This window comes from Orcinus orca, chromosome 6 (genome assembly GCF_937001465.1).
Source record: "Orcinus orca chromosome 6, mOrcOrc1.1, whole genome shotgun sequence".
In the NCBI taxonomy this organism is placed as follows: domain Eukaryota; kingdom Metazoa; phylum Chordata; class Mammalia; order Artiodactyla; family Delphinidae; genus Orcinus; species Orcinus orca.
The window spans coordinates 61,837,632-61,860,502 of record NC_064564.1 but is presented as its reverse complement, the minus strand read 5'-3'; the positions used below and the strand labels follow the sequence as shown (position 1 = coordinate 61,860,502).

The 22,871-nt window shown below is 35.1% G+C and overlaps 1 protein-coding gene across 23 annotated transcripts in view; it reads right to left on the bottom strand.

Moving 5' to 3' along the window:
- PTPRD (protein tyrosine phosphatase receptor type D) overlaps nucleotides 1-22,871 on the bottom strand; it is a 2,143,853-nt gene that overhangs the window by 799,316 nt on the left and 1,321,666 nt on the right. For all 23 annotated transcript variants that reach the window (XM_049711289.1, XM_049711292.1, XM_049711307.1 and 20 more), the window contains exon 9: nucleotides 17,969-18,028. The gene's annotated coding sequence lies outside the window, so the exon portion shown is untranslated. The remainder of the gene's footprint in view (nucleotides 1-17,968; nucleotides 18,029-22,871) is intronic.

Sequence of the window (22,871 nt, the reverse complement as noted above, 5' to 3'; positions counted from 1 at the left end):
GAAAACCACAGTCCATGGGCTAACTCTGGCCTACTACTTGTTTTTGTAAACAGTTTTATTGTTACACAGTCCTGTCTATTCATTTACATTTTTTACATGACCATTTGCATATAAAATGGCAGAGTTGACGTCTTGCTGCAGAGTCTGTATGGCCTACAAAGTCTTAAAATATTTACTTACTATGTGTCTCTTTAAATACAAAAGAGGTGACTAAGGCTTGTTCTAGAAAGCTTAGATTGGCATTTACTTTTATAGAATACCCTCTAAAAAGTACTGCTGCATACTACATTGCCCCGATTATTTATCAAATGTACAAGAGTCACTTTTTAACATTATCCATTATTATTATTATTTTTTTTTTTTTTGCGGTACGCGGGCCTCTCACTGCTGTGGCCTCTCCCATTGCGGAGCACAGGCTCCGGACACGCAGGCTCAGCGGCCATGGCTCACGGGCCTAGCTCTTCCGCGGCATGTGGGATCTTCCTGGACCGGGGCACGAACCCGTGTCCTCTGCATTGGCAGTCGGACTCTCAACCACTGCACCACCAGGGAAGCCCTATCCATTATTTTTTATCTCCCATATTTTACCTTAGTTTCTTTACGATTTTTTCTTTACATTTTTAGCAATTTAAAATTTATTTTATTTTGCTGTATCGCATGAATCTTCAAAGGCTACCTTAAGTTCTTTTGGACATAAAATGGCATAAAAATAAAATAAAATATCCCATTTTATTATACAAATTTTTTTTTCAAGTTGGCTCAAAGCATTTTTTTTCTGAAAATGAAGTTGAATATAAATAAATGAATAAGTAAACAAGAAACTTAAAAAAAAAAAACTGTTCTTTTTACAGTGACTTGAATATTTCATTATTTTGTTTTTATGAGATACCTCCATATATGTTTTTCAACTTGATAAGCTTTAGAGGCATTAGTTTATTTTTTTCTTAACAGAAAAAGACCAAGAAAATACAATAGTTCATTTTTAATTTTATGCTTTACTTTGTGACAGGAAGACAGCAATGCATTTACTATAAAGTTGAATAAGATGCAAAATCACTTACCTATTGAAAGTATTAAGTATCACATTTTTAAATTAAAATTTTATTTAATTTTTAGTTCTTTATTGATCTTGTGTAGGCAAACAGAATGAAAATTAATGTTTTCCTGTGTCTCTCCATAATAAAAAATGATATATTAAATTGGACATGTGCTCCATTTCATAAAATGTCATTTATTTAGAATATATGCTTCTATTATGGAAACAATGGCTGGATGTTATACATTACATATATATGTGTGTGTGTGTGTGTGTGTGTGTGCATATATATATACATACACATACATATATATGAATTCATGTAAGTGGAAACCAATATGGATAATATTACATTGACCTAATTGAATGCTCCCATTTTGCCTAGTACACTATTCTCTTAGCAAATCTTAGACCCCTCTTTTTCTTTAATTGTTCTCAATCCAAAACTTTCAATATTTCTAAAAATTTATTTCATTTATAGGATTAAAAAATATACCACAGATAATATATTAACAGGTCACATTAAAAAAAATACTAGAGAGGGCAGACAGCAGAAGCAAGAAGAACTACAATCCTGCAGCCTGTGGAACAAAAACCACATTCACAGAAAGATAGACAAGATGAAAAGGCAGAGGGCTATGTACCAGATGAAGGAACAAGAAAAAACCCCAGAAAAACAACTAAATGAAGTGGAGATAGACAACCATCCAGAAAAGGAATTCAGAATAATGATAGTGAAGATGATCCAGGACCTCAGAAAGAAAATGGAGGCAAAGATCGAGAAGATGCAAGAAATGTTAAACAAGCATCTAGAAGAATTAAACAGAGATGAACAACACAATAACTGAAATGAAAACTACACTAGAAGGAATCAATAGCAGAATACGTGAGGCAGAAGAATGCGTAACTGACCAGGAGGACAGAAAGGTGGAATTCACTGCTGCAGAACAGAATAAAGAAAAAAGAACGAAAAGAAATGAAGACAGCCTAAGAGACCTCTGGACAACATTAAATGCAACAACATTCGCATTACAGGGGTCCCAGAAGGAGAAGAGAGAGAGAAAGGATGAGAGAAAATATTTTAAGAGATTTTAGTCGAAAACTTCCCTAACACTGGAAAGGAAATAGCCACCCAAGTCCAAGAAGCGCAGAGAGTCCCATACAGGATAAACCCAAGGAGAAACACGTCAAGACATATAGTAATCAAATTAGCAAAAATTAAAGACAAAGAAAAATTATTGAAAGCAGCAAGGGGAAAATGACAAATAACATACAAGGGAACTCCCATAAGGTTAACAACTGATTTCTCAGCAGAAACTCTACAAGCCAGAAGGGAATGGAATGATATACTTAAAGTTATGAAAGGGAAGAACCTACAACCAAGATTACTCTACCTGGCAAGGATCTATTCAGATTTGATGGAGAAATCAAAAGTTTTACAGACAACCGAAAGCTAAGAGAATTCAGCACCACCAAACCAGCTCTACAACAAATGCTAAAGGAACTTCTCTCAGTGGGAAACACAAGAGAAGAAAAGGACCTACAAAAGCAAACCCAAAACAATTAAGAAAATGGTCATAGGAAGATACATATCAATAATTACCTTAAACGTGAATGGATTAAATGCTCCAACCAAAAGACACAGGCTTGCTGAATGCATACAGAAACAAGACCCATATATACGCTGTCTACAAGAGACACATTTCAGACCTAGGGACACATGCAGACTGAAAGTGAGGGGATGGGAAAATATATTCCATGCAAATGGAAATCAAAAGAATGCTGGAGTCGCAATACTCATATCAGATAAAATAGACTTTAAAATGAAGAATGTTACAAGAGACAAGGAAGGACACTACATAGTAATGATCAAAGGATCAATCCAAGAAGAAGATATAACAATTTTGAATATATATGCACCCAACATAGGAGCACCTCAATACATAAGGAAACTGCTAACAGCTATAAAAGAGGAAATTGACAGTAACACAATAATAGTGGGGGAATTTAACACCTCACTTACACCAATGGACAGATCATCCAAACAGAAAATTAATAAGGAAACATAAGCTTTAAATGACACAATAGAACAAATAGATTTAATTGACATTTATAGGACATTCCATCCCAAAACAGCAGATTACACTTTCTTCCCAAGTGCACATGCAATATTCTCCAGGATAGATTACATCCTGGGTCACAAATCAAGCCTCAGTAAATTTAAGAAAACTGAAATCATATCAGGCATCTATTCTGACCACAACACTGTGAGATAAGAAATCAGTTACAGGGGGAAAAAACGTAAAAAAACACAAACATAAAGTGGCTAAAAAATATGTTACTAAATAACCAAGAGATCACTGAGGAATTAAATAGGAAATAAAAAAATACCTAGAGACAAATGGCAATGAAAACACAACGATTCAAAACCTATGGGATGCAGCAAAAGCAGTTCTAACAGGGAAGTTTATAGCAATAGAAGTCTACCTCAAGAAACAAGAAAAATCTCAAATAAACAACCTAAACTTACACTTAAAGGAACTAGAGAAAGAAGAACAAACAAAATCCAAAGTTAGTAGAAGGAAAGAAATCATGAAGATCAGAGCGGAAGTAAATGAAATAGAAACAAAGGAAACAATAGCAAAGATCAATACAACTAAAAGCTGGTTCTTTGCGAAAATAAATAAAATTGATAAACCATTAGCCAGACTCATCAAGAAAAAGAGGGAGAGGACTCAAATCAACAAAATTAGAAATGAAAAAGAAGAAGTCACGACCGTGCAGAAATACAAAGCATCCTAAGAGACTACTACAAGCAATGCCATGCCAATAAAATGGACAACCTGGAAGAAATGGATAAATTCTCAGAAAGGTATAACCTTCCAAGACTGAACATGAAGAAATAGAAAATATGAACATACCAATCACAAGTAATGAAATTGAAACCGTGATTAAAAATGTTCCAACAAACAAAAGTCCAGGACCTGAAGGCCTTCAGAGGTGTATTCTACCAAACATTTAGAGAAGAGCTAACACCCATCCTTCTCAAAGTCTTCCAAAAAATTGCAGAGGAAGGAACACTCCCAAACTCATTCTATGAGGCCACCATCACCCTGATATCAAAACCAAAGATACTACAAAAAAAAGAAAAATTACAGACCAATATCACTGATGAATATAGATGCAAAAATCCTCAACAAAATACTAGCAAATAGAATCCACCAACACATTAAAAGGATTATACACCATGATCAAGTGGGATTTATCCCAGTGATGCAAGGATTCTTCAATATACACAAATCAATCAATGTGATACACCATATTAACAAATTGAAGAAAAAAAACCATATGGTCATCTCAATAGATGAAGAAAAAGCTTTTGACAAAATTCAACACCTATTATTGATAAAAACTCTCCAAAAAGTGGGCATAGAGGGAACCTACCTCAACATAATGAAGGCCATATACGACAAACCCACAGCAAACATCATTCTCAATGGTGAAAAACTGAAAGCAATTCCTCTAAGATCAGGAACAAGACAAGGATGTCCACTCTCACCACTATTATTCAAAATACTTTTGGAAGTCCTAGCCACGGCAATCAGAGAAGAAAAAGAAATAAAATGAATACAAATTGGAAAAGAAGAAGTAAAACTGTGACTGTTTGCAGATGACATGATATTATACATAGAGAATGAATCTGGTAAAATTGCAAGATACAAAATCAATGCACAGATATCTCTTGCATCCCTATACACTAATGATGAAAAATCTGAAAGAGAAATCAAGAAAATACTCCCATTTACCAGTGCAACAAAAAGAATAAAATACCTAGGAATAAACCTACCTAGGGAGACAAAAGACCTGTATGCAGAAAACTGTAAGATACTGATGAAAGAAATTAAAGATGATACCAACAGATGGAGAGATATACCATGTTGTTGGATTGGAAGAATCAATATTGTGAAAATGGCTATACTACCCAAAGCAATCTACAGAGTCAATGCAATCCCTATCAAATTACCAATGGCATTTTTTATAGAACTAGAACAAAAAATCTTAAAATTTGTATGGAGATGCAAAAGACCCTGAATAGCAAAAGCAGTCTTGAGGGAAAAAAACGGAGCTGGATGAATCAGATTCCCTGACTTCAGACTATACTACAAAGCTACAGTAATCAAGACAGTATGGTACTGGCACAAAAACAGAAATATAGATCAATGGAACAGGATACAAAGCCCAGAGATAAACCCACGCACCTCTGGTCAACTAATCTATGACAAAGGAGGCGAGGATATACAATGAAGAAAAGACAGTCTCTTCAATAAGTGGTGCTTGGAGAACTGGACAGCTACATGTAAAAGAATGAAATTAGAACACTCCCTAACAGCATACACAAACATAAACTCAAAATGGATTAGAGACCTAAAGGTAAGACCGGACACTATAAAACTCTTAGGGGAAAACATAGGAAGAACGCTCTTTGATATAAATCACAGAAAGATCTTTTTTGATCCACCTCCTATAGTAATGGAAATAAAAACAAAAATAAACAAATGGGACCTAATGAAACTTCAAAGCTTTTGCACTGCCAAGGAAACCATAAACAAGATGAAAAGACACTCCTCAGAATAGAAGAAAATATTTGCAAACAAATCAATAGACAAAGGATTAATTCCAAAATATATAAATAGCTCATGCAGCTCAATATTAAAAAAAAAAAATAACAAAAACAATCTAATCCAAAAATGGGCAGAAGACCTAAATAGACATTTCTCCAAAGAAGATATACAGATTGCCAAGAAGCACATGAAAAGCTGCTCAACATCACTAATTATTAGAGAAATGCAAATCAAAACTACAATGAGGTATCACCTCACACCAGTTAGAATGGGCATCATCAGAAAATCCACAAACAACAAATGCTGGAGAGGGTATGGAGAAAAGGGAACCCTCTTGCACTGTTGGTGGGAATGTAAATTGATACAGCCACTATGGGGAACAGTATGCAGGTTCCTAAAAAACTAAAAATAAAATTATCATATGACTCAGCAATCCCACTACTAGGCATATACTCAAAGAAAACCATAATTCAAAAAGACACATGCACCCCAATGTTCATTGCAGCACTATTTACAATAGCCGGGTCATGGAAACAACCTAAATGCCCATTGACAGAGTAATGGATAAAGAAGCTGTGGTACATATATACAATGGAACATTACTCAGCCATAAAAAGGAATGAAACTGGGTCATTTGTAGAGACGTGGATGAATCTAGAGACTGTCATACAGAGTGAAGTAAGTCAGAAAGAGAAAAACAAATATCGTATATTAAAGCATATATGTGGAACCTAGAAAAATGGTACAGATCAACTGGTTTGCACGGCAGAAATTGAGACACAGTTGTAGAGAACAAACGTATGGACACCAAGCGGGGAAAGTGGCGGGGGTGGGGATGGTGGTGTGATGAATTGGGAGATTGGGATTGACATGTATACCCTGATGTCAATCAGTGTCATTCAGATTGACATTTATACACTGATGTGTATAAAATGTCAATCAGATTGACATTTATACACTGATGTGTATAAAATGGATGACTAATCAGAACCTGCTGTATAAAAAAATAAAATTAAAATTAAAAAAAATTTCTATCTTAACTTTTAAGCAACTCTAGGCCATATGCTCTCTGACTCTATACTAAGAGGCCTTTTAAAATTTTTTCAGTGACCTTTTGGTTATTAATATATGGCAAGTATTTGGAAAGAAAATATAAATGCCAGGACTATATTCCACGTACTTTTCTTCAGTTTGGAGCTTAAAGTCGGATAATTATATACTGCATTTTCCAATTAAAAAAATGAACTAGACTTACTGTGGTGATAATTTTGCAATACATACCAATACTGACTCATTATGTTGTATGCTTGAAATTAATATATGTCAATTATAATTTTATTTAAAAAGTGGAGCATCTGTCTATATGGATGTTGTTATGTTGCCAGTCAAATCATATCCCTCAGATATATGGTGTTATAAAATGTACAGCTATGTCTCCCCTCCTTCCTGTTTTCTGCCAGATTTAATGGAGATTCTTTTGTATTTTGCTTTTGAATTGAAAAAACAAAAATTACCACACTTAAACGCCCAGGGGCTAGCTTTTGAGAGTCCACATTTAGAGACATTGTAAAAAGTTACTTTTACTCTGTGGGCTCAGAGCCTAGGTATGCCTGATTCAAAGAAAACTGAAACAACAACAAAGGCTCACAACAACAAAGGCTCAAACTTCCTGGTTAGTTTAATAACATACCATTATAAATATTCAGTCAGTGGCTTTAGGGAAACCCTTGTCTTGTCAACAGGAGCTGCAAGATTTGATGGCTCTGCCAGAAAGTACTGGGAGGAGTTGGTGTTTGTTGTTATTTTGCACACACCACGGATCCTGTGTGTTTTTATATATTTACTTATTTATTGTACTGTGGGATTAAAACAGAGTGAACCATAAAGGTTTTCTGGAAATTATTTTAAAGTTTTGCAGTTTAAAAGATGGTTATTTATTTATCCAAATAATAAATATGCCAATCTCTAGTTATACAAGATTGGACCAAGGAATGCCCAAATAACATCAGAAAACTAATTTTAAGTCATGTTTTTAGATTGTTCAGAAGAGTCTAACATTGAACTGAATTATGTTCCTGAAATCCATACCTGAAATGTTCATTAATGTTCTTGTTCAACATCACTGTAATGGATAAGATTCTTTGTCCTTCAAATTCTTACTTACATTAGACTTCACTGTGGCATCAATAAATAAGAAAAAATAACAAAATAGAGTGGGCAGTTTGATTTAAGGGGAAAAGTCTTTAAACGAATCTTTGGTTTGCCTGCTCTTGCTACCTCATTAATTCTAAATGGTGTCAGTCAGTTGAGTCTAATAGCTATGAGTGTTACTACCATGGTCAGTTCCAAATTATAGTATTGATTAATTGATTGTCTTCTTCCAGTTTTGAATTATATGAGTGCTGGCTCAGGCAGCTTGGCTTAGGGCCCAAACCTTATTTTCAATGGAAGGCAACAAGGAATTTCACTGTTTCACTGCTGTGGTTAAGTGGATGTTCAGAAAACCAAAAGCTTTGGAAAGGCAATTGGACAAAAAAGGAATGTACTAAATATAAAAATATGTACTTATTGATGGTCTTTCTCCAACCTAGAGAAACAAGCAGGAAAAGAGTAAGTCAAAAATTCATCATTTCTCAACCTCAGACTTCCCAAACAGTCTTGAAACAACTGACTGGGGGATGAGAGTAAGAGGGTAGAAAGATGGTCAAGAATGATCATGAGCCAGCATTTGCACCTGCGGAATTAAGTCCATTCAGGAGAAGTGTGGTGATTGTGGTACTTTCAAACCAAGTACAACTTCAAGTGGATTATGGGCTTGGCTACATCATAGGTACAGCTATCCAGGAAAGCTTAAAAAGTACCTGCCACATTGTGGCACCAGCAGGGCAGTGGTGCCATGTTCTTAGAATAATATAAACATTACCAAGTTGAAAGACAATACATGAGGCGCTCATCTTGTGTTAACTTTCTGCTTTAATGAGAAACAAAAATGGATGGGTGTATTTGTCATTGATTCTTGTGGAAAGGGAAAAGCTAAATGGGGCACTGAGAAGTTAATAACTTTCACAGATCCATAGCTTTGCGTTTGTTTGCTGCCAGATCAATTCCCTTTCCCTACAAAATCTGAAGGGAAAATTGGTATGGAATGGAGTAACTCTGATTATAAAATTATATTCACATTAAAATGTATGTATAATCATTATTGGTCTTTCTTTTCAATATGAACACAATTATACTTGATTTCACAGAGAATTAGAAAGAAGAACCTTCATGGACATATATATATACACTACCAAATGTAAAATAGATAGCTAGTGGGAAGCAGCCTCATAGCACAGGGAGATCAGCTCGGTGCTTTGTGACCACCTAGAGGGGTGGGATAGTGAGGGTGGGAGGGAGACGCAAGAGGGAGGAGATACGGGGATATATGTATATGTACAGCTGATTCACTTTGTTATACAGCAGAAACTAACACACCATTGTAAAGCAATTATACTCCAATAAAGATGTTAAAAAAAATTAAGTAAAAAGAAAAAAAAAAAAAAAAGAAAGAAGAACATTTCTTCCTCAAGTAAAGGGAATGATCCTGAAAAGAAAGGAAAATGATTCCAGGGGTCCTAAATTGTAAAGCTTTAAAATCAATGTTTAGACAAGACTGATAAATGGAAATTTATAAGTAGAGAGACAATTGTGAATATATGGAAAGCATGTATCACAAAGTCAAATATGCTGATGAAAATTAGAATTTTTGTGGAAGTATTTGCTATAAGAGAGGGGAGAGAGACTGCAAGTAAATGTGTCAATGAGGAGAAATTAATCTTCTATAAGTGGTACTAAATTCAAGGTTATTAATGACTATACATATATGAAAAAATCCTTAATAGAAGCAATGATGTAAGAGCCTCTTGGCATAGATCCTATAATGAAAGTTCATAGAATAAATATGCATAAAATATAAAAGTATGTTAACTTTTCATGGCTGTCTCAATGATCTGTAGCAAAAATAAGGCTAGAGCTGGGAAAGTCATATATTCATTACTTAACAAATATTATTATAGGTTACACCATTTGATAGGTGCTAAGGATACTTTTCAGCATGCTTTTAGGGTGAACTCACACCATGTATGATATTATAAATCTAGTGTATTAGCAACTTGAAACAATAAATGCATATCTTAGTAAACTTAAGTATTTAGGTGTTAACTTAAGTATAAAACTATATCCTTAGCCCCTTGTGGGCAGGATTCAAATATAATTCATCCTGGTATACTTCTTAGCACCCAGCACAGAAACCCTAGCACAAAATGGGTAGTCCACAGATATTTTTTGAAAGAAAGAATGCATTAGAATATAGCCTTTGAAATAACTTCCTCTCCAAAGCAATAGTTTCCTTAAAGAAACATAGCAATAGTCATTAATAAAATATTATCAAATTTCAAGTGCTTGTGATCCAAAGCACATAAATATAGCTACTTTTCCCTCTCCCCCATGTCCTTTCCTCACCTGAATAAATTTGATTCACCCTTAGACTCAGACATCATGTTACTTCCTGAATAAGTGGTTCCTCACCTATCTGGACTAGATTAAGCAACCTTAACATGATCTCCAGTACTTCCCATATTTGGGAACTCTCCTGTAACTGTTTATTTAATTGACTATCCATCTTAGATAATGTCTGTCTTATCCCCCATTTGTGTCCCCTAGGCTCTAGCAAAGAGTTTCATACAGACAACTATTTGTTTTTTTCCAGATAGTATAATTCCTGACCTTTCTTTTCCATACCCCACATCTGGTTTGCTGGCAAATCCAAGTAGCTCTACTTTCAAAGCAATGCCTATCTAGAATTCAACCATTCCTCCCACTCCCAAAGCCTAACTTGGTCCAACTCTTGCCTGCATTATTGCAAGAGACTCTGTGCTAGTATACCCGCCACTTCCCCTGTTTCAATTAGTTAGTTCTCAACCCAGAAGCCAGAAAGATCGTCTTAAAATATAAGACTAAACATGTCATTTTTCTGTTCAAAACCTTCAGTGAGATATCATCTCATATAGAACAAAAGTTAAAGTTCTTACTAGGAGATATGAGGATCTTCCTTTCTTATCACTTCAGCTATGCTGGCCTTCTTGCTGTTGCTCAGTTCAAGTAAGCTTCCCCCCAGCAAGCAGGTATAGCAGGTGTAGCCGTTATACCTCCTATTTCCCCTGTCTAGAATGGTCTTCCGCCAGTATCTACATGACTAACTCTTCTGCTTTCTTGAGAGTTTTACTCAGAAATCATCTCTCAGTCCAAAATTTCTAAAATTTCAATATTCTCCTAACCTGATACTTTAATTTTCCTTCCCTGCTTTTGTTTTCCTATTAGTGCTGATTCTGAGTCTGATATTCAGCAGGTAGAGTAAACTTCCCTTCTGAGAGGCCTCATATCTATTTGATGAGTAGGTACTCATTTATGCTGGTTGCTAAATATTTTAAACCTCACCCCTGCTCTTCACTATCTAATATACTCTATACCCCAATTATTTCTCTTTACCATCTACCTCCCCTACTCCAACATAAAACATTTTTGTTCAACACTGTATCACCAGCATCTGGAGCACCTGGTCTACTGTAAGGTACGCTAGCTGTATGCCCCAATTTTCGCCAATGCATGTTTCTACCTTAAAAGGTACTATAAAACATTGTTACACTTATTTCTTTCATCTTGTCTCTGCAGTAAGTCGTAAACTGCTTGAGGGCAGGTTTCACTTTTTCTTTTCATCTTTGTATTTCAATCATCTAGGGCACTGACTGGTTAATAAATATTCAGTGGATAGAAGAAAGAAGAAATGACTTTGTGCATACCCACAATTACTCATGTAAGATAAATTATTACAACTGCTTTTACTTATTACGCCTACCTACTTTTTTAAAAATAAATTTATTTTTATTTATTTACTTTTGGCTGTGTTGGGTCTTTGTTGCTGTGTGCGGGCTTTCTCTAGTTGCGGGGAGCGGGGGCTACTCTTCATTGTGGTGCACGGGCTTCTCATTGTGGTGGTTTCTCTTGCTGTGGTGCACAGGCTCTAGGCACGTGGGCTTCGGTAGTTGTGGCTCGCGAGCTCTAGAGAACAGGCTCAGTAGTTGTGGCACACGGGCTTAGTTGCTCCGTGGCATGTGGCATCTTCCCGGACCAGAGCTCAAACCCGTGTCCCCTGCACTGGCAGGAAGATTCTTAACCACTGTGCCACTGGGGAAGTCCCATGCCTACCTACTTTCAATGAAGATAAAATTAACTTAGATTGGTACAAATATAACCTTGTAAATTTTATAGGTCTAATGTGTAAAAATTTATCTGTCTCAAGGATTTTTAGGAGCATAATCCTGTGCTCGAGGAGAAAACATTATATAGACAATCTTTTTTTGACATTTCTATGGTTTTAAATTGCAGTAATATGAAAATCTCAAGTAAACTGTAGACAGCTGTCTCAAACCAAAGATATTACATAGGAAATTTCATAATTCCATTCTATAACTACAGGCGATTTCTGATCTTTTAAAATATGATTTAAAAAATATGATTCTGCATAGGAAAATCTGGGATCAGATTCAAAAGTCTTTTTTTTTTTTTTTTTTAAAGTTTGGAACCCCTTCATGTGCTCAAGATTTAAAAAAAAAATGAGATTTTTATAAAAAGTATCTTTAGGCCATCCACCACCAAAACAATTAACCCCTAAAATATTTTTTAATAAATTATATAAGATCATACAAGGCATGTTTATCAAATGTACAAAAGATTGTCTTAACAATTCTTATAAACTTAGGACTCAAAACGATACTTACTGCCCATTTTACACTCCCCTCCTTATATGACCCTGTTTTGTTACTTCCCTTCCTATACATTGCCCCTGACCCAGGCAACTATCTCCCTGTTCAACATAGTCCATTCTAGGCACTCCTGTCTTCATCCCATTGAATGTTTGAGAAATAGGTCAGGTACTAGCACAAACTTGCATAATTTAGAAATACAGAGCCAAATGCAATGGGTATAGTTTAGTTCCCAGATCCTGGAGATCTCAAAAAAAAAAAAACAACACAAAGCAAACAAACAAAACAACCTCACAGCCTTTTATACATCATTCTTGAACTTAACTTCTGGGTAATCCTTTATAACTGAGTCTCCAAGCCCATTCCTTTGGACAGCAGATGTCAGCTATCAGGCACCAAAATTTAGTATTTCAGACAACCTCAAAATGCTACCCTGATATTTCATTACCCATCTTTCTACAGCCTATAAATAGGAAAATAGTGGAAGAAAATGAGACAGTTAAATGTGAACACAGGGATTTGACACCTAAGAAGTTTCTCAGTGTACTACTGTGATTGTTCTAGTTCTACACTTGAACACCTATAATTGAATTTGATTAAAATTATTCAGTTTATTTATTCAGTCATTTATGTCTAGAGAGGGACATCTAAATTTGCATAAATATAATGTTGGACGATTTGACAATTAAGTTCACTGGGAGTTACAAGTCAACTTCTATTTACAGCTCTACTCAGCTGTTAAATACCATTCATTTTCTCCTAACCTTCTTTACTTAGGGAATTTTTTCCTTCTTGTCTTGATTTAAGTATATATATTCTCCTAAAGACTACCCTCATTTGGAGAAAAAAATTGTAAGGCAGGATTTTTTTTTTTTTTCTTAATTAAGACTTTACCTTTTTTTTTTTTTTTTTTTTTTGCGGTACGCACAGGCTCAGCGGCCATGGCTGACGGGCCCAGGCGCTCCGCGGCATGTGGGATCTTTCTGGACCGGGGCACGAACCCGTGTCCCCTGCATCGGCAGGCGGACTCTCAATCACTGTGCCACCAGGGAAGCCCAAGACTTTATCTTCTAAGAGCAACTTAAAGTTCACAGCAAAATTGAAGGGACCTAACCATTTTCAGCTTCTATTTCTAGAAGAGAATTGATGAATATGACCAAAACTAGAAGATTTATACTTTATATTGATTAATATATCACATTTTTAGGGAGAAATATGCTATAATCTGTATAACTATCTTACAATTTATTTTATACTACTTGTTTTATTTTTAGTCATTATGAACTAAATTTAGACTTAAAATCTTTTTTTTTTAATCATCATCACTTTCTTGAGCAACTCAAATAACCCAAACTAGTAATGTTTTTGATGTTTATGGTGATGATGATAGCAAATATGTTTAATCCTGTCAATCTGGACTTAAACATGATAAAAATAATCCAATTTAAAAACAGGTGTGAACCCCTTATTTATAGTAGTCCATGTGAAAAACAGCATTAGGCTTTAGTTGTTTCATAAGGGCAACTGAAATCATGCAAAAGGCACAGTTAATTTAAAAAGCCAAAAGCACAATGGTCAGATCAAGAGATAATAGTGTTTCCACGTACTTATGGTAGCACCCAGGTAACATGTGTCACATTGTGTTTAATTCTAGGCATCAACCTGAAACATTTTATTGATATGCTAGGAGAAGGTATCACAGGATGAAATATCTGAAACTCACGTCGTAAAAAGAATGGATGAAGTAGGTATGGATATTTTACACAGAAAACAGAAGACTAAAGGAAGAAATAAAGACAGGTATATTTTTGCATCAATATGAAGAAGACTTTTCTTGCAGTTGGAGCTACCCAGTAATGAAAATGAGGTTTATGTATAGTTTTAATCACTGACTGGCTGACTGTGTGTCATGGGGAAGTTTCCTATGGAGTAGGAGACTGAATTATGTGAACTTCCCTCGTCTTTGTCTCAATTTTTCTTTCCTTTTCTATTTTTCTTTTTAATTCAAAAGATAATATGGTTTTCAAGGCATAGTTAAAAAAACAAAACAAAACAAAAAAGAACCTGAGTCACAGATATTCTACCAAATACCTTTTTGATCTTGGGCAGCCCATTTTTCTTCTCTGGGTCTAAATTTATCATGTACAAAGCATGGCCTGAAGTCTTTAAAGTATATTTTAGTTCTGATGTTCTCTAACCATACAAATGTAGACATTGAATTAAACTCTAAGTCTATTCATGGTGCAGAATCACTACAATTATGGAGCTGGAAAGCAGTTAGAGCTGGAAAGCATTTAGTCAACCCCCATACACACCATTAGATTATACATATCATAGTTCCTAAATTGTCTTGCTAGTAAATCCTTGGAATAAGTCTTTCTTTTTAATGCTATGTGTATAATATGAACATTTTGGTTATTACCGCTGAATAAAAAAAGTAACTCTCTCAAGCAGAAATGCCCAGAAAACATCCTGCTGAGCTTTCTTCTTCTGGCCATACAGTCTGCATACACAATTAACCTTCCCTTAATTAGATTAACTTGTTCTCTATCTGAGACTGTCAAGTTAATACTGTAATCAAAAAACTATAATAGAGACCTGAATATGTCCCTGCTGTGTATAATGTTAATTACTTCTTCACTCAGAATAACTGAAATCAGGCTCACTTAATGGGATGCCTTAGTTAGCAGATCTGCTTTATTTCTCTAAAATAGTGCTAGTCAGAACTTTATAAACAACTCTTAAAATCACCTAAAAAAAACATAGTATTTCTGACTTTCTTAATTGATGCAATTCCAAGAATTGACTAAAACTGCAGAAGGTTACTATTAGTTATATGAAAATATTTATAGGCATTGGCATTGGTCCTTATATTAAAACATGATACGACACGGCAAATATTCAAATGTTATCATTAACAAGAAACTAAATTGCACTTGCCAAAATTAGCACAACATTTGGATATAGAACCCACAGTAATATCAGGTTCACCCCACATATCTGTGAATTTCCAAATTCAGACTTTTTAACAGTTTCTTGCTAGCATTAGCTTGATCCAACTATGAAAAGTGACACAATTACATGAAGAAGAAAGCTCATTTAACCAAATTGACTAAACTTGGTCAATGGCCCTAAGGCAAAGTGTTTTAAACCTTTAATTACAGAATAGTGTATTTATCATTAACAGTATTTTATATATCTCATAATGTTCTCAGTCAATCACTTATTAAGTATCCATGATGTCAAGGCAGTCTTTCAGCCACTGTGAGGAGTATAAACATGAGTAAAAAGACACAGACGTTCCTTTCAAAAAGTTTACAACCCAGGCACTTAAGGAGGAACTGGCAGGAGAGTGGAAGCCTCGTGCTTTTGCCATCTAGTAAGATGGTTTTAGTTCTCTCATCTCAGAGCAATCAAGGACCATGTCAAAACATAGTGGCCTTGTTGTCTCTGGAGTTCTACTGGGTTAGAATTCTGATACTACTACCACTTGTATGACATTGGGTAAGATATTTAGTTTCTCCAATTCTCAGGTCCTTCATCCTAACGGGGAGATAATTAGAGTACTAACCTCAGAAGTATAATGTGAAAAGTAAATGAAATAGGTGTGCAAATTGCTTTGCACATAATATGCATAGCAAAAACAAAGGTTAAATATATTTAAGAGATACATTAAATAAGAAAGCTGTCTTTTCTTTGGCAAGATTAAGAAGTTAAATATTTTGCAAAGTATTGGATTTAGATGCCTGCAATCAAGACTGATTATATAACATTCACAGACTAGAAAGGGAAATAAGAATTTCTAACACAGTGCCCTGAAACAACACTGTGAGCGAGCTGGTGGTCTTAGATAAATGAAGGGGAAGACAAATTGGTAAATACTGATCAAATATAATGCCCTAAAGAAAGTGTACTGGGCTTCACCTTATAATAGAATTGATTTGTCCTGAAGAAGCAATGTCATAAATGGAGGTATATTTGAAATATTTCGGTCGGCACTAGATCAAACAGCAGTAGAACTTAAAAGAAAATAGGAACATCACTTCTATTATTAGTTTTATGAGAATAAGTAACTTGGATTTCCAAACAACTGGTTTTTAAATTAACTCTGGAATATAACATGCTCAGAAGATGGGAACTGATCTATACAAATTGCTGAACCATAAAAGCAGAATTATTAGTATCATAAGAGAGTCATGAACAAAGACACATGGGAGTTCAGAAGAAGAATAAGACATCATTTTGACGGGGAGTATCCAAGAAAGCTTTAGGGTAAAAGTGAGCTGAATCTTAATGTATAAAATAGAAACAGTGAGGAACCAAAGGGGAAATAGGCTGAAAGCCTGAAATTAAATTTCCTACTATCTCCATCTCTTATTTGTTTGTTTAATCCTCATCTTATTTGACTTCAATGGCATCTTGGTTTCTGAAGGATCTTTGTGTACCTTTTCTATATACAGATACATGCTTTTCCTTAGAGTCATAAGAAGTATCAACCCCAAAATGAAGTTAAAAGGAAATATGGGACGTGGCATCCTGTCCTTTAAATTGGGAATACAACATTTTTAGCAGATAAGAGTATTTGAGCATGCTAAAGAACTTCTAAACTTTGTAAACTTCATTTAAAAAATTTGCATTTAGAAACATCAATTAAAAACCATTAAGTTTATTTTATAAGTTATAACATATTTATACTAGATAATAGTTTTAAGTGGTGAGCCAACAGATCAAATATCTTAGCAAGCATAGGAATTATTTATTTCAAAGAATTATAATTTTAAGATTAGACGCACACTGTGAAGCTGCAATGAAAAAAGGTACTTGGTAGAGAATTTTATCAAAAAGTATTATGATAGATGAATGATTATATTAGAGAGAGGATATGTAAGGTAACAAAGCTGTGTTAATAGCAAAGTTTTGTTGGAAGGTAGTGAAAATTGATAACCTGCAGCTGTTTAACAGAGATTAGACAGTTAAAATTTTGTTAATCTATTTGCTACTTTGTTTTCTCACTTTATTCCCTCATTAACAATAAATAGCTTTGTAGCTCCAGAAGAACCAAAATAAAGTATATAGGCGAGACCACTGCCAAGGGCTAATAATTTCATGGCAGCAGCAGCTAAATTCAATCAACATTTAAATCTTTTAGGCATCTGCTGCTCCAGATCAAAACGTTAACCCATTGTTAGATTTCTCACATACTCATGACTAACACCATCTATAATTCAGAACTGAAAAATAAATCTGTCATTGACAGATTTTTTTCCTAGTTGTTCCACTGTTTTGAGTGTGTTGTAATTTTATTTATAAAAGAAAAAAAAAACAACTCAGTCTTAGTATATTTTATAAGAGGAATACCAAGTGAATATAATATAATGTTTGAATATTTCATCCACCCATCCATTCATCCTAACCAATATTTGTTGAGCGCCAACTACATATCAGGCATTTTATCAGGGTGCTAGGACCCTAGGAAGAGAAGGAGTTAAGATGTGTTGTAGACTTACCTTGTGTTAGCCACTGTATGTGTTTTCAGACACAGTCCTTGGCCTCAAGAAGCTCAAAACCTAATCAGAAAAATAGAAATAAAAATTATTTAAAAAAAATATTTCAAACCCTAAGTTGTCTTCGACATATCATATTTTCACCATTCTTTTTTTTTTTTTTTTAGGGGGGATTGAGACAGAGAGGAGAAAAAACAAGAGGGTTAATGAGAAGCTGGTATCAATTTTATGTCATACAATCTTTAACTGAAAGAGTGAAATACCAACTCAATATGGAATGTTCTTTTGTTCACATGATGGAAAGTAAAGGATATTGAACATTCCTTACAATTCTGAATTGGGATTATAATGTCTAACATAAAATGGTTAAATTAGCTTCTTACAACATCTATTTCATCAAGTCTAATGAATGTCATAGTTTGTTGCTTCCTGAAATTACATAATACTTTCAAATTTCCCATCCTCTGGTCTTTGTGGAGCTGGATGCTGCCAAAGTTCTTAAGGGGATCACTTAAACCATAGCAGCCAAGATAAAGCAAATCCTTGTCTCCCTATTGATCCTGGGACTAACTCACATGGAAGAATTCTAAATCTTATCAGAATTACATTTATGGAAAATAATCTCATTATTAATTTTTCAAAATTCATACTCTGAAACATGTAAAAAAGCACTTTGTCTTAATTCCTTAATAGAATTTAGAATATCCTAATTATTCCTGTTTGTTTTTAGAATTATTTCCTTCTGTCCAGACAACCTTCTTCTCAACTCTTTTTCACACGTTCAACTCTTGTTCCTCCTTCAATTCCCAGGGAAGTTGTCATCTCATGCAGAAAGCCTTCCTTGACATCGTGCTTCCTCCAAGTTTCACTTCAATGTATTTTTTAGATGCTCCAACAGCTCTGTGTACTTCCTTATCACGTTACCTTGTGTCACAGAAACTGGCTAGTTGTTTAGAAAACTGTTTGCCTTTTCCTCTTGTTACAGAGCCGGGCTATGTTCTTTCAGATAGATGTGAGATGTGACTGAATTCTTCACAAGGGAATACAGCCAAATATAAATCATGCCACAATCAGTCCTTGCCTTAAAACATCTCATACATGATCCTTTATTCTGTGTTCCTATCTGCAGGTAGAATCCCTGAGGACCTACAGAAGAAAGATCCCTAAGAAGGAAAGAGCCTTGTCCTGCAGTCACATCTTTCAGGATCACCTCTCACCTCCGCTAATAAAGTCTATTCACACTAAGAGTGTTACAAAAATGACTATCCATCACCTGGCCCTGACTAGAAACATCTACTGGCACTGGAGTTTCAGGTAAATGAGAATCAAACTTTGGTTCTTTTTTTATTGAAGTTTAGTTGATATACAATGTTATATAAGTTATAGGTGTACAATGTAGTGATTCACAATTTTTAAAGGTTAGATTCCATTCATAGTTATTATGGAATATTGGCTATATTCCTGTGTTGTACAATATCTCCTTGTAGCTTATTTTATACTTAATAGTTTGTACCTCTTAATCCCCTACCCCTATACTGTCCCTCTCCCACTTCCTCTCCCCACTGGTAAACACTAATTTGTTCTGTATATCTGTGAGTCTATTTCTTTTTTGCTATCTGCATTAGTTTGTTGTAGTTTTTAGATTTCACATATAAAGTGATATCATGCAGTATTTGTCTTTCTCTGTCTGACTTATTCCACTCAGCATAATACCTTCAAAGTCCATCCCTGTTGTTGCAAATGGCAAAATTTCCTTCTTTTTTATGATTGAGTAGTAGTCCATTGTGTGTGTGTGTGTGTGTGTGTGTGTGTGTGTGTGTATACCACATCTTAACAAATAACTTAAAATTTTATATGGAAACACAAAAGACCCAAAATGGCCAAGACAAAATTGAGAAAGAAGACAGAGCTGGAGGAATCATGTTCCCTGGCTTCAGACTATACTACAAAGCTATAGTCCTCAAAACAGTATGGTACTTGCACACAAACAGATCAACGGAACTGAATAGAGAGCTCAGAAATACATGCACACACTATGGTCAATTAACCTATGACAAAGGAGGCAAGAATATACAATGGAGAAAAGACAGTCTCTTCAATAAATGGTGTTCGGAAAACTGGACAGCTACATGTAAAAGAATAAAATTAGAACATTCTCTAATGCCATATACAAAAACAAACTCAAAATGGATTAAAGATGTAAATGTAAGACAAGATGTTATAAAAATTTACAGGAAAACATAGGCAGAACACTCTTTGACATAAATCACAGAAAAAAAAATTTTGATCTCTCTCCTAAAGCAAAGGAAATAAAAGCAAAAATAAACAAATGGGACCTAATTAAACTTAAAAGCTTTTTGCATATCAAAGGAAACCACTGACAAAATGAAAAGACAACCTACTGAATGGGAGAAAATATTTGCAAATGATACGATCGAAAAGTGGTTAATATCCAAAATATAGAAACAGCTCATACAATTCAACATCAAAAAATAAAAACAAACAAACCAAAACCCTGATCAAAAAAGGGGGCAAAAGACTGGAATAGACATTCTTCCAAAAGAGGACATGTAGATACCCAACAGGCATATGAAAAGATGCTCAACATCAACAATCATCAGGGAAATGCAATCAAAACCACAAAGAGATATCATCTCACACCTGTCAGAACGGCTTCCATCAAAAAGAACACAAGTGGGACTTCTCTGGTGGTCCAGTGGTTAGGACTCTGCCTTTCCACTGCAGCGGCCACAGGTTTGATCCCTGGTCAGGGAACCAAGATCCCACAAGCCACGCAGTACCGCCAAAAAAAAAAAAAAACTGTTGGTGGGAATGTAAATTGGTGCAGCCACTGTGGAAAACAGTATGAAGGCTTCTCAAAAGACTAAAAATAGAAGTAACTGTCATCCAGCAATTCTAATCAAAAGTGTATAACCAAAAGAAACAAAAACAATAATTCAAAAAGATATATGCACCCCAATGTACATAACAGCATTATTTACAATTGCCAAGATATGGAAGCAACCTAAATGTTCATCAACAGATGGATAAATTTTAGTTCTCTGAGCGATTAAAATGGTGGGTATTACAGCACTTAGCCTACAAAGACTGTGATTATTTAATCTGTTTGACCTCCCCCATTGGATTATAAGCTATAGTACTCCCACAGAAACTGGTTTTGTTTTGTTCTAGGTTACAGCTGGAACATAGTATATGGCACATGATGACCATCTCTCTCTATTTTTTAATAACTTCAATTTTATATGATAAAATGTACCATGAAGATTTCATAGGACATATTATTGTAAATACAGTTTTCCCTTTGGGCGTGGGGGGATGCAAGGCTTCTTTTGGCACAGTCTTCAAAGTACCTTTTGGTAAAAACCTTAAAGGTAGAATCTGATTTTGCTTTGGAGTTCAAAGCAAGTGACAACATTGAAACATTTTTTGCAAAACTGCTTTTGTAGGCTTCTATTTGCAGTTTCGGGTAGAATGGTGAGAGCATTTGCAAAACGTTAGTCAGAAATAACAGACTCAAAAACTCCCTACTGTAGTTGCAGTGATTTGGAATGTCCTTCAAACTGCCACTGGGGATTTAGCGCCAATGGAGAGAAAATGAAAGATAATTATCTTTCTTTTTCAAAACAATAACCAATCACAGAACCCAAGACCTTCTGCTCTTCTCATAGTACAATGAAATAGCTTTTGAATTTCAGACAAAAATAGACACACCTGACAAGCAATATCAAGCCTTAGTCAGCAAGCAACCATGTACTTATTGCCAACCCACCTCTTTCTCACCTTTCTTCTACAGCTAAAAACACTACATACACTGACTCCTTTTGGGAAGCCACCTGTTTGAGGCCACTTCCCAAAGGGCTCTCCATAAATTTCACCCATCTGTCTCTTTACTATTGTCCACTTACAGGTTAAATTGAGTCCTGTTTGGCAGAACCTAACTTTCAGACGCATACTTCCTTTACTTTCAGCCCTGTTTAAGTGAGGAAAATATAGAGATGGTCAGATCTCCCTGCTTCTTTTCTGAAGAATTAAGAGGAAGCTTTTCCTGCTAGACATGCAACTGCATTGCCTTTTAACCTGAAGTAAAAATCCTCAGGCACTATTCTGCAACTCACTTAGATTATTGCTTAACGGCACCGTTAGGCTATATTTTATGATAGCTTTAATACATTTGTAGTTCACTCACATCAATGTTAATATACCATTTACCTTGGTAAAGCACTTGTCTCTTGAGTGTCAGGCAAATGCACCATTGGATCTGCCAACTGAAGCCATTTCTTAGAGATTTTATAGACATGAATGCAACTCTTCTTCTTCTCAGACCACTCCAAAGCTACCTTTCCTTTCTGACTACAAATATCAACCTAATCACCAGTTGATCTAGTAGAGGAGACAACAGAAAGTATGTAACGCCAGCCCAGAATAGAAAACATTCAATTCTTTCTAAGTCATGCTTCATGTTTAGGTCAACTGAATTTCCTACATGTGGCCAAAGTGCAAATTATTAAGTCTCAATTTTGTTTCTTTTCTGAAGACTAAGGATAAGATGGATCATAAATTCCTCTAAGTGGGAGAAAATGGATTTTTGGCAGTTGATTTCACCAAGTAAGCACACCCTCCAGCTCACAGAACATGCCTGATACGGGTGAGAGGATGAAGCACACAAGAAGAGAACTGGTGTAAAGGCATGGGTTCTTTCATCTCTATGCTCTCTGCCAAAGTTCTAACTAATTGTTGCAGCTGAAGAAGCTGTAAGAGCTAAAGTCAATAACTTTCAATAGCAGAACTGTCCATGGTGAGGTATAATCTCGGCTGATATACTTTTAGTAGTTACAGATGTTCACTGGAAATTGTTCTAAGAACTTTTGAAGGTTTCCATTTACTT